Here is a 12,148-nt window from a genome sequence, read left to right as displayed (position 1 = left end):
CTTTTCTAGAAGGTTCTAGAAACTTCTCGAGCTACTTCTATTAACTAGGAAGCTTCTAGAAAGTTCCAGGAGATTCCTTTCTAGAAGCTTCTAGAAACTTCTCTTCTAGAAGGTTCCAGAGACTTCCTTTCTAGAAGCTTCTAGAAACTTCTTTCTAAAAGGTTCCAGAGGCTTCTCTTCTAGAAGGTTCCAGAGGCTTGTTTTCTAGAAGGTTCTAGAAACTTCTCTCTAGAAAGTTCTAAGGAATATGTCCCTAACAAGAAGTCAATAATGAAATTAAAAGTTTATATAAAAAAATTATGGAGTTAAGAGAAGCAAGTAAATCAAATTCATAACTAAATTTGAGATGTCTCACTACTATAAGTATAAGAAAGGCAAGAATAAGTATGCCTAAGAAGTTTGATAGAACATGATCAAAGTTTCAAAGGTTTTTATAATAAATAAAGTTCTATCTAAGATTGCATCTTTTTCGAAACTTTGATAGATTTATTCAAGTTGGATTCATATGCACACTTTTCTTTGAGAGTGCTCTTTTTTGATTTGCATCTTTGATAGAAAAAATTTCAAGACTATTCTATGATTTGAATTCATTTTTGAAAGTATTTTCAAACATAGTTAAAGAAAGTGGTTGAAAAATAATAACATAAATTAAAATTATATTTCTATAACAAAGATGACATTCAACCACCATATATATTATTAAATTTTAAAAACTTCCTTTCAATATGGTTTGAAATGATAAAATCTATATCAATCAATTTTAATATCAGTTAAAAGAAAATATCAAAGATTTATTGTTGATAATGTTGAGAGAAAATTTATTGGAGTTGTTTATTGCTTAAGTCGTTGCATGCAACAATTGACTCTTTAAAATGTCAAGAACTAAGATTTGGTTGAAGAGATACAAGTCAAATCATAGCAATATCTTCTAAATTTTTAGAAGCTTATTTGTCTAAGTCAAAGCCTATGCAAATTGATAACGTATATTTTAAACCTCTTACTAAGCAAAAAAAGATTTGTCATTATCAAGAAGATTTGTGCATATATTATGGAGAATCTAAAGATACTGCTCAATATTGTCTGATGAAAAAAAGATTTTAATTAGTATTCCAAATCAATATTAAGATTATCAAGACATTTTAAAAACAAAAATGTAGATATCCTTCAAAAATATTATCACTATAATTATTACATCAATCTTCAAGAAGGAACTCAATCACCATTTTGATCAATTTATAGCCTTTTTTAGAATAAGTTGATTGCATTCAAAGAATAAATTGATTAGAATTTGGCTAAAAACTTCATATATCATTTTTAATCTCCAAAGAAGGCTCCCATCTTATTTTGGAAGAAAAAAAAATGGACCCTTACAAATGCATATAGACTAGTAAAGACTCAATAAGATCACTATCAAGAATATGTACCATCTACCTTTGATTACAAGACTTTTTGTTCAACTCAATCATACACAAGTTTATATCAAAATAGATCTACAAAGAATATACAACTTGGTATCCACTAAAAAAAATGATGAATAAAAAATTACATTTTGAATCAGATATAGACATTTCAAATATAATGTTATGTCTTTTAGACTTACAAATGCACTAGCTACATTTCAACATCTAAAGAATGATGAATTTTTTCAATTTTTTGATGATTTTATCATTTAATACTTGGATGACATCTTAATCTATTATAAATATATAAAAGAGTAAGAATTTCATATTAGTTATGTCATACAAAAACTAAAAGATATACAATATTTTTTAAAATTTATAAAATTATCAAATTTTCATCAATTTTTTTTCAAGTTGTGGCTCTTCTTATTATTCTAACATGTAAAGACAAACTTAAGTAGAGCAAAGAAGATGAAGCATCTTTTGAAGCCCTAAAGAGAGTATTTATTTTTGCACTAATCTTCTATTGCATCAATTAATTCATTATTCATGGAAAAAAATGCATTAGACTTTAATATGAGTGTTGTTTTGTCACAAATAGAAGTAGTTGAAAAATTAAATTTAGTAGCTTTCAATTCCAAGAAATTTTAAGCAATTAAGATTAACTATGAGATACACAATAAAGAGCTTTTTACAACTGCATATTTATTTTTAAAATGGTATCTTTATCTGAAAGATACTTATATTCTAATCACCATTATTATATGGTATGATTTTATATATGAGAATATACTAAGTACCTGATTGTAGAGAATTTAGCTTTGACTTATTGGCCTAGTTTCAATTAATAATATATCCTTATTATAAAAATAAATAAATATAAAAGTATCAATTGATATTCTATTGATAAAATTCTTTTTATATTTAAGAAGCTTTATATATAAGGCTTTCTAAAGCATCTAGAAATGTCCTAACATTCTTTGCTATACCAAATCATAACTAATTATTTGCCAATAAGTTAGATTTCTAATAAATTCAAAGAAATTCCATAATCTCCTTTTAAAAATTCATCTTTATATTATAATTTTATCATAGCTTTATATTTCCATCTTTCACATACATATAAAGTCTTGGCTTCTAAAAATCCCTTTATTTTGTATAAAATGGCCAAATTACACAAAAATCCTTCTACATTATTTTTTTCATGCAAACAATTTTTTCTCTTTAAACTTTAGAAATTTATATATCTTAATTTAATTATTTATATTTTCTCAAATTTCTAGATAATGTAGATTTTTTCCTTAAGATTTATCACAAAAATATATAAATTATAAATCTACTATAAATCATATGGCATTTTAGAAATCCTATCTATTACTCTAAATCTTAATTTATAAACACCAAAATACTAATTTTCTTCATATCTCAAAAATCCAATTTTAGGATGCTACAAAATTTGTATATAAAATTTGATAACATGATAACTCATATTTTTAGAAATTTTGAGGTAAAATCTTATCAAATTGATTAAGATATAGTTGAAAATACAACCACTAATAAATCAGGTTATTTATTGCCCTTAGATTGTAAGTGTTGACTTCAACTTCCTATATCTTCTTCATCCTAACTTGAAATTTATCAAACAATATATAAAAAATGTAGCCAATTTTTTTTTTTCTTTGTAATTGTAATTGCCAATCTTTTATTGCTTCTTGTACACATATGTTATATCCAAAAAAATGATAGTAGATACAAAACCAACACCTTAACTTTGAGCACCTACATCTCTTTCATAAAAACTCCAAATCACACAAAATTTACATCAAAACCTTAGTCAAAAATATATATATATATATATATATATATATATATATTTATCTTAGCCTTTTAAGTACAAATGGCCTTTATAAAATAATCCTAATTCTTAATAAGGCCTCTAGCAACCTCCTTGAAGTCCATTGGATGTGAATTTTGGCCAATAAGAATAGAGATTTTTATCATCTATCTCCATTCATCATATGATTGGCTTAACTATTCTTTTTTATACAAAAATCCTTCTCTAATCTTTTATTTATAAGTTTTGCAAAGTATGTGTTCTAAACATCAAATAAAAGAAACAAAACAAGATTTTATAAGTCACTAATATCTAATAAAGGTGACTCTAAATATATAAAAACTAATACCAATATAAAATCAATTATAATAATAGCCTTTTTAAACTAATTATTTCAAAATAATAATTTAAATATATTTTATAATCAATTAAAATTTAATAACATGGCTCACACTAAATTGTATAATAAATTATATATTAAATATGTATGTATATTATTTTCATATGGTAGCCAAATCACAACACGATACCATATATATGGATCATAAGAACCTCTTGTATTTTATGTTAACATGTATTTTGAATTGTCATCAAGCCTGTTAGAGCATGTCCTTATTATAATTTAATTTTAAAATCACTTATCAATTTAAAAAATAATAATATTTTTTAGACATTCTCTTTAGACATTCTTATCTTATACTAAAAAAAATAGATGTAATTTTAATTAACAAAGAATAATTTTCTTGAAGCTGAAGTATTTTCATCTTTGAGAAATAAAATCAATATTAATTGTTGACTCAACCTTTCTCAAGCAAGTTTAACTAAATATGTCCTATGATCTTCTTATTCATGATATTAAGAATAATTCTTCAATGTCTTATGGTACTTTTAAGTTCTAGTTTAAGAATAATCTATTATATTTTGAAAGAAGATTATATATTCTAGAAGACAAAGTATATTTATATATTCTTCAAGCTCATCACAACTTTCCAATAGCCAAACATTTTAGATACAATAAGATTTTGAAGTTAATATCTAAAGATATTTGGTGGCCTCAAATATAAAAGGAAGTCAAAGACTTTATACAATCATGTGATATTTATTCAAGATGAAAAATTCCTTTTCATTAATCTTAAGGACTTCTTCAGCCATTATCTATTTTGAAACAACCATAATCTTTTATTTCTATGGATTTCATCATTGATCTTTTAATCTTAGATTTGTATGATTTTATATTTGTGATAGTAGATTATTTTATCAAGATTATATATTTTGTACCGTGTACAATATCTATCAAAGGTGAAGAAATGACTAAGCTTTTTTTTATAACATTTATTGCTAACATGGATTATCTAAGGATATTATATCAAATAACGAGACTCAATTTATATCAAAATTTTTAGAGATTCTTTTTTAGGATTTTAAAAGTAGAAATAAAGCTATCTTTGGCTTTTTATCCTCAAAGAAATAGACAAATAAAGCATGTAAATTAAGTTTTCGAGTAGTATTTGAGTTGCATCATTAACTATCATGAATAAGATAATTGAATAACTCTTTTGCCATTAGCAAAGTTTTTTTATTTTTATAATAGCATAATATATTTTTCTATTCAAAAAGGATATTTCTTTATAAATTATGATTATCATCTATGACTTAATGCTTTTGACTTTTTAAAAGTTGATAACCTTATAGCAAAAAATTTGACAAATCATTTATTTAAGTTCTATACAACTAAAAAAGTACTATTAAAAGAAGTTTAAAAACAATAGAAGACCAATATAAATGCCTATTGCAAAGAAAAACCTCAATTTTATATTGACAATAAGATATGGTTGCTTTGTCTCAATGTGAAGACTAACCGCTGTTGTGACAAATTGGATTACCATAGGCTCAGACCATTTCTAATTTGTGAACAAATCAATCTTATTGCCTATTGGTTACATCTATTGGAGCCTACAAAGATTCATCTTGTATTGCATGTATCTCTTCTAGAGTCATATAAGATAGTGAATATCTCAAGAAAAAGATAAATGCCACCTCCTCCTATAGAAGTCGATAATAATAAAGAATTCAACACAGAAGAATGCTTAGACTTAAAGCAACATTATAATAGGTTGGAATATTTTTTTCATTAGCGTAGATATGATATTAGTGAATGTACATAAGAGCTAGCAAAAAATCTTATAAATGCAACAAAAAATTGATGCTTTTTTATTAACAACATCTATCAAAATCTAAATAAAAAATAACAAAACTTTGTTATAAAAGAAACAAGATCCAAGAAAGATAGAATTCTATTTCTTATTATTATTTGTAGTTTTTTTATATTTTAGATGCTAAAATGTAAAATCAACAACTAGCAAATTCAATACAAGAACTATCATTTGCTGACTTATTAAATGAGAGATTGTAATTGTTATATATTTAAGATGATGTAATTGAAATGAAAATCTTCAACGACAATCAAATAACAAAGTGATCTTCTTGTCTTAGAATAAAACATTATCAATGGCTAAGAAGACCTATTATTTATCTTCAAAGAAAATAAAAATTAGAGTATGTGACAAATAGAATTTATTGCATCTTGGGTTTTATCAACATGTAATCACCACTCCTTGTCAACCTCCTTCCTAGAAAAAGAGATAATATCATAGATAAATATATTTATTTTAATAATTACTTATATAATTATATAGAAGTAGATAAAAATAGATTAATTAAATAATATCTTTATTACAGATATATATATATATATATATTGTAATTATTATCTAAATAATATAAATAAATAGAAAAAGATAAAAATATATCAATTTCATAATACCTTCTAAAAAATCTTTCTAGAAGCTTTCTAAACAATGTTTTGACTTTATATGTGTTTGTAGTTGATTTTTAGATTAGAAACTTCATCAACAAGATAATCATAAGCCACATATATTATTAGCTTGTAGAATAAGCTAATTATGTGGCATTCATATAAGAAACCTATCTTACAAGTTAAGATATATATCATACAAAGTCAATATGTTTTTGGAGGTCCTATGGAACATCATCACATAGATCCTGAGTAGATAGTGTGTATAGATATATATATATATATATATATATATATATAGGTAAGAGTAAAACTTTCTTTATTCTTGTCAATTCTTTTTTTTGCTTTTAGTCTAGTTTTAAGAGTCTTTAGTTTCCTTATCTTTTGAAATTAGCCTTTTTTTATTTTTTTATTTTTTTTTAATATATATATTTTTCAATATTTATTTTTTTATATTTCTTTGAGAGAGTTTCACTTGTTTATTTGCTTTCATTGAGTTCTTTTCTTTAATAGATTAAAAAGAGTATACTTATAATATTAGAGCTTTATCTTTTTTTGATTAAGAGTGGATTATTTCTTTTTCTAAATAAGATTTAAGTATATTAAGAGTTGCGGATTATTGTCTTCTAAATTGATATTATCATGAGTATTTTTTTTTTTAGTCTTTTCTTTTATTTATCTTAAGAAATATTGAACATCTTTCTTTCTTTAAGTGTTATCATAGCAAAGATTCTGGAAATAAAGAGTGCAATGGCACAAATATAAGAACATTTGAGGGAGTTAATGCTTGCAATGCATCAATTCAATTTACTACCATAAGAAACAACAAGAATTGCAAGGAGTAAAGATATAAAGATGATTAGAGCTGATTCAACATCATATTTCTTCTTCTCTAGTGGAACATCCTTCTAGTGTTAGAGAACTAAGGGTTGCATTGTTCAAGAAGTTTGATGATATAAGATCCAAATTTCAAGGATTTATCAATCAAATACAACTTACGATTGAACTTCAACCTTGAAGCTATCCAAGTCTAGGATTGCAAGCTATATTCATTGATACATTCTTTTCAAATTTAGCATTATCATAGTTTTTATCTTTTTTTGAATGACCAAATCTAATATTAAATAATCTAGATACATTTTTGGCAGAGTTTTGATCCATATATAGAAAACGTGATACAATTTATATTGTAACCAATAAGATTTGTATTTTAAATTAAAACAATCAATCAATATTATTATATGATTTACATTTTTGACAACTTGCAACTAATATTGAGTGAAATGATGTTATATTTGTTAGCCAATTTATCTATGGATTACAATATGAGGTAAAAAAATTGATATTCAATTTACTTGATCTTTAAATATTGAATCAAGCAATTGACTTTGCTTTGAGATGTGACAATCAACTTTTTAAATTTTGATTTGAGAGTCACCTAAGTACATCTCAATGTCATTATAATTCAATGATAATGCCAATATCTTTTTAATATATACATTCAAAAGTAGAGGATATACAAATTAATACAATATGTTTCAAACCTCTTATTAAGCAAAAAAAGACTAGTCGTCATAAGAAAGGATCATACTTGTATTATAAAAAATCTAAGCATATTACTCAACATTGCCCAAACAAGCAACGCAACTATAAAATAAAAAGTATGGCCATCAAAAAAGATAGTATATCAAAAAACAAGTTTGTCTCACTTCAATAGGAACCGAACAGCTAGAACCTTATACAACATCTATTGAAGGTCCTATTCTCTCCTCAAAATCTTCTCCTTGTTTTATAATAAATATTATTTCAAGATGTCAATATTACAAAGCCTCTACCTTGTAAGATTTAAGAACGTCAATGTGTTTGTTAAATGAAGAATTTGCTAAAAGATATAACATACTTTTAGTGAAGAAAATTAAATCTGTTCATGTTGTCGGAGTAGAGAGAGTTTGCTTCAAGAAAGTGTTGGGCTTCTAGCTACCACTAAATACTCAATGAAGTCTAAGATATAAAAAACCAAGTTTATACATATAACATTTTTCTTTTTTGGGCAATTACATCAAAACACAAGCCCAAAAACCAAGAAAACACCCAAATATATGATAAAGTATCTTAAAACCTTTTATATCCATATGAGGAATGTTTTCTGAACTTCAATAGCTCATATCTCATGATCGGACCGTCCAAAAAACCCTTAATTTTACATGAAGTACTGATATATTTTCAAAAACTTCCAAAACAAAATTCAACCGCAAATTCATTACGAATCTTGAGATATTGTCAAAACCCTAATAATAGCTTTAAACCCTAGCTTTCATATACCTATGTTCTAATTTCTTCATATCTCACAAAATAAGTATTCAAATACCATGAAACTTTGATTTATAGCTTTTTAACTCAATAACTCACACTTATAGAAATTTTGAGCCAAAAATTCGCCTAGAAACTCAAGATATGGCTCCAACCATTACTATCAACAAAATGACTCACTTACTGCCTTTGAATTACATATGCTGTCTTCAAATGGCTATAACTCCTTTATCCAGACTTGGAATTTGTCAAAAAATATATATGAAATATAGCCAAGAAAGTGCCCTTTCCAACTCTAGTCGCCGATCTTTCATTGCTCTCCGTACGCATATGTTATGCTTCAAAGAGTGACAGTAGGTACAAATATGACACCTTAACTTTGAACACCTATATCTCCTTCATAAAAACTCGAAATCACACAAACTCTTCACCCAAATTATATCCAAAACCCTGAACTTTTTGACCTTAGCCTCCAAAGCTCGAATGAATTCGAAAGAGAAACCCTAATCCCTAATAAGGCCTCGGGTAGCCTCCTTGAAGTCCATTGGGCATGGCCTTCGACCAATAGGAATGAAGTTTCTATTCTTTGCCTTCATCCCACCATACCTTGCTTTCATCCCTTCCAATAAGCCTCCTATTAGTTAAGATTTTCTTCTTTAGGCCCTAATCTCCTTTCAAGGCTCCATACTAAATATTTAGGTTCTATAATTATTTTTTGAAATGCTATAACTAAAAAGATAAACTCAAAATAAAGTTTCTTAAATCCATTCTTTTTAAATTAATCTATTTAATCATTCTAACATATACCAAGTCTTATGAACATATTATATGTTCTAACTAATTTTTACATATTGCAAATTTTTACAGTACGACAATGTTAAAGTCATAGATGATCATCTATTCTCTTCAAAAAATATTACTCATGTAATCTTTTTTATATAACAATTAATAATCATAGTAAATTTGTAATATTTAAAATCTTTAGATCTCCCTTTAATCCAATCATTTTAGATTTATCATGGCTAAAAATATGTAATTCAAAAATAGATTGGATTTTCCATAGTCTTGACTTTTTTAAAAGTATAATTAAGAGTATACTTGATGAAATAGAAAGTCATAAGTCTCATACAATTAAATTTGTATTTGTAGGTATAAGAGCTTATTTATATGTTGCAAAAGAAGGATTACCTTGTATCATTCATTTTGTACTTATTTCTAATGGTGAAAAGACTTTAAGTAGAAATTTAAGTCAATATCAAGATTTTGAAGATGTATTTGAAAAGAAAAATGTGGATACTCTACTAAAATAGTGTCCCTTTAATTGTTGAATTGACCCTCAAGAAAGAGCTCAATCGCCATTTGGACCAATTTATAGTTTAAAATAAAATAAATTGGTTGAATTCAAAGAACATATTGAAGAAAAACTAGTCAAGAACTTCATATGCTATTCCAAAACTTTAGTAGGAGCTTCAATTTTATTTGTGAAGAAAAATGATAAATCATTGTGGATGTGTATCAATTATTGAGGGCTTAACCAAATCACCATGAATAATAGATATCTGCTAGCTTTGATATTTGGACTTCTTGATCAATTGAATCAAGCAAATATCTATACTAAAATAGGTCTATGATGAACATATAATCTGATATGCATCAAATAAGAAGATGAATAAAAGATAGAGTTTTGAACAAGGTATGACCGTTTTGAATACAACATCATGCCTTTTAGATTTACAAATGTATAAGTAGCTTTCTAACATTTAATGAACGGTATTGTTTGAGAATTTTTAGATGACTTTGTTATCTATTACCTAAATGATATCTTAATCTATTCTAAGAACACAAAATAATATGAACTTCATGTTTATTATGTATTATAAAAACTAAGAGATGAAGGACTTTATGCTAAGATAAAAAAAAAAAAAAAATGTATATACCATACTACCTAAGTCAACTTCTTAAGGTATATCATTTCAAATAATGGACTTATGATAGATCCTAAGAAAGTTCAAACTATTATGGATTGAAAGATCTCAAAAACAGTAAGAGATGTGCAATTTTTTTGAGATTGGCCAAATACTATAAAATCTTCATAAAAAACTTCTCTCAAGTAGTAGCTCCACTTACAAATTTGAATTATAAAGACAAACTTCAATGAAATCAAGAAGCAGAACTAACATTTGAAGCTTTAAAGACAACCTTTAATTTTGCACCAATTTTATATTGCATCAACTTTTTTGAGCCATTTTTTATAGAAACAAATGCATCAGACTTTGTTTTGGATTTCATATTATCACAAATGGAAATAAATAATAAATTTTATCCAATAGCTTTTTATTTAAGAAAATTTTCAATAGCTAAGATCAACTACAAGATTTACTATAAAGAATTTCTTATAATTGTGAATTCATTTTAAGAATGGCACTATTATCTAGAAGGTGCTTCTAATTAAGTCACTATTTATACCAACCATAAGAATCTTGAATATTTTATATTAGAACATATTTTGAATCATTGCCAAACACATTGGAACATGTCTTTGTCAAGATTTGATTTTAAGATCATTTATTGATTTGGAAAACAACAAGATTTGTCACATGTCTTTTTCAAACATTTTTATCTTGTACCAAAAGAAAGAGATGCATCTTTTAATCAATAAAGAATGGTTCTTTTGAAGCCAGAGTAATTTCATCTTCTAGTAATAAATTCAACATTAATTGTTGATTCAACCCTTATTAAACAAATTCAATCAAGTATGTCCTCCAATTCACTTATTTATGATATTAAGAATCCTTCTTTTAAGATTTATTATGCTTCCAAATTCGAGTTAAAAAATAAACTACTATATTTTAAAAGATGCCTATACATTTCAAAAGGCGAAGTAAGTTTACATGTTCTCTAAGCATGTCATGGCTTTCTAGCAACTGAATATTTTGGATATAATAAGACTTAAGAACTTATATCTAAAGATTTTTGGTGGCTACAAATATAAAAGATAGTGAAAGACTTTATTAAGTCATGTGATATTTTTTCAAGGTCAAAAATTCTTTGTCATTGATCCTATGGACTTCTCTATCTATTATCCATTCTAAAATAATCATGGTCTTTTGTTTCTATGGATTTTATTATAGATATTTCAATTTCAAGTTCTTGTAACTTTATATTTGTGATAGTAAAATGTTCTACTAAGATAATGTATTTTGTACCATATACAAAAGCTATCACAAGTGAAAAAATAATCAAAATTTTCCTTAATAACATCTATTGCTATCATAGATTGCAACTAAATATATTATATTAGATAGAGAAACTCAATTTATATCAAGATTTTAGAGAATATTTTTTAAGATTCTAAAAATGGATATAAAACTATCTTTGGTTTTTCATCCTTAAACTGATGGACAAACAAAGCATGTAAATCAAGTTTTGAAGTAATATTTGAGATATACCATCAATTGCTAATAAGATGATTGAAAAACTCTTTTGCCAATGGTAGAGTTTGCTTATAATAACATGGTATATTGTTCTATAGAATAAACACCTTTATTTGCTAGTTATGATTATCATCCACAACTTGATGTTTTTGACTTTTCGAAAGTTAATAATCCTATGGCAAAAGTTTTGGCAAATCATATATCTGAGTTACATATAATAATAAAGGCATAACTAAAGAGGCTCAAGAACAACAAAAAAGCAATGTGGATGCTTATTGCAAGGAACAACCTCATTTTAATATTGATGATAAGGTATAGTTACTTTGTTATAATATTTAAACTATCCGCTCTTGTG

The sequence above is a fragment of the Physcomitrium patens genome, chromosome 14, assembly GCF_059467195.1.
Source record: "Physcomitrium patens ecotype Gransden chromosome 14, ASM5946719v1, whole genome shotgun sequence".
Taxonomy (NCBI): domain Eukaryota; kingdom Viridiplantae; phylum Streptophyta; class Bryopsida; order Funariales; family Funariaceae; genus Physcomitrium; species Physcomitrium patens.
This window is presented reverse-complemented; position numbering follows the sequence as displayed.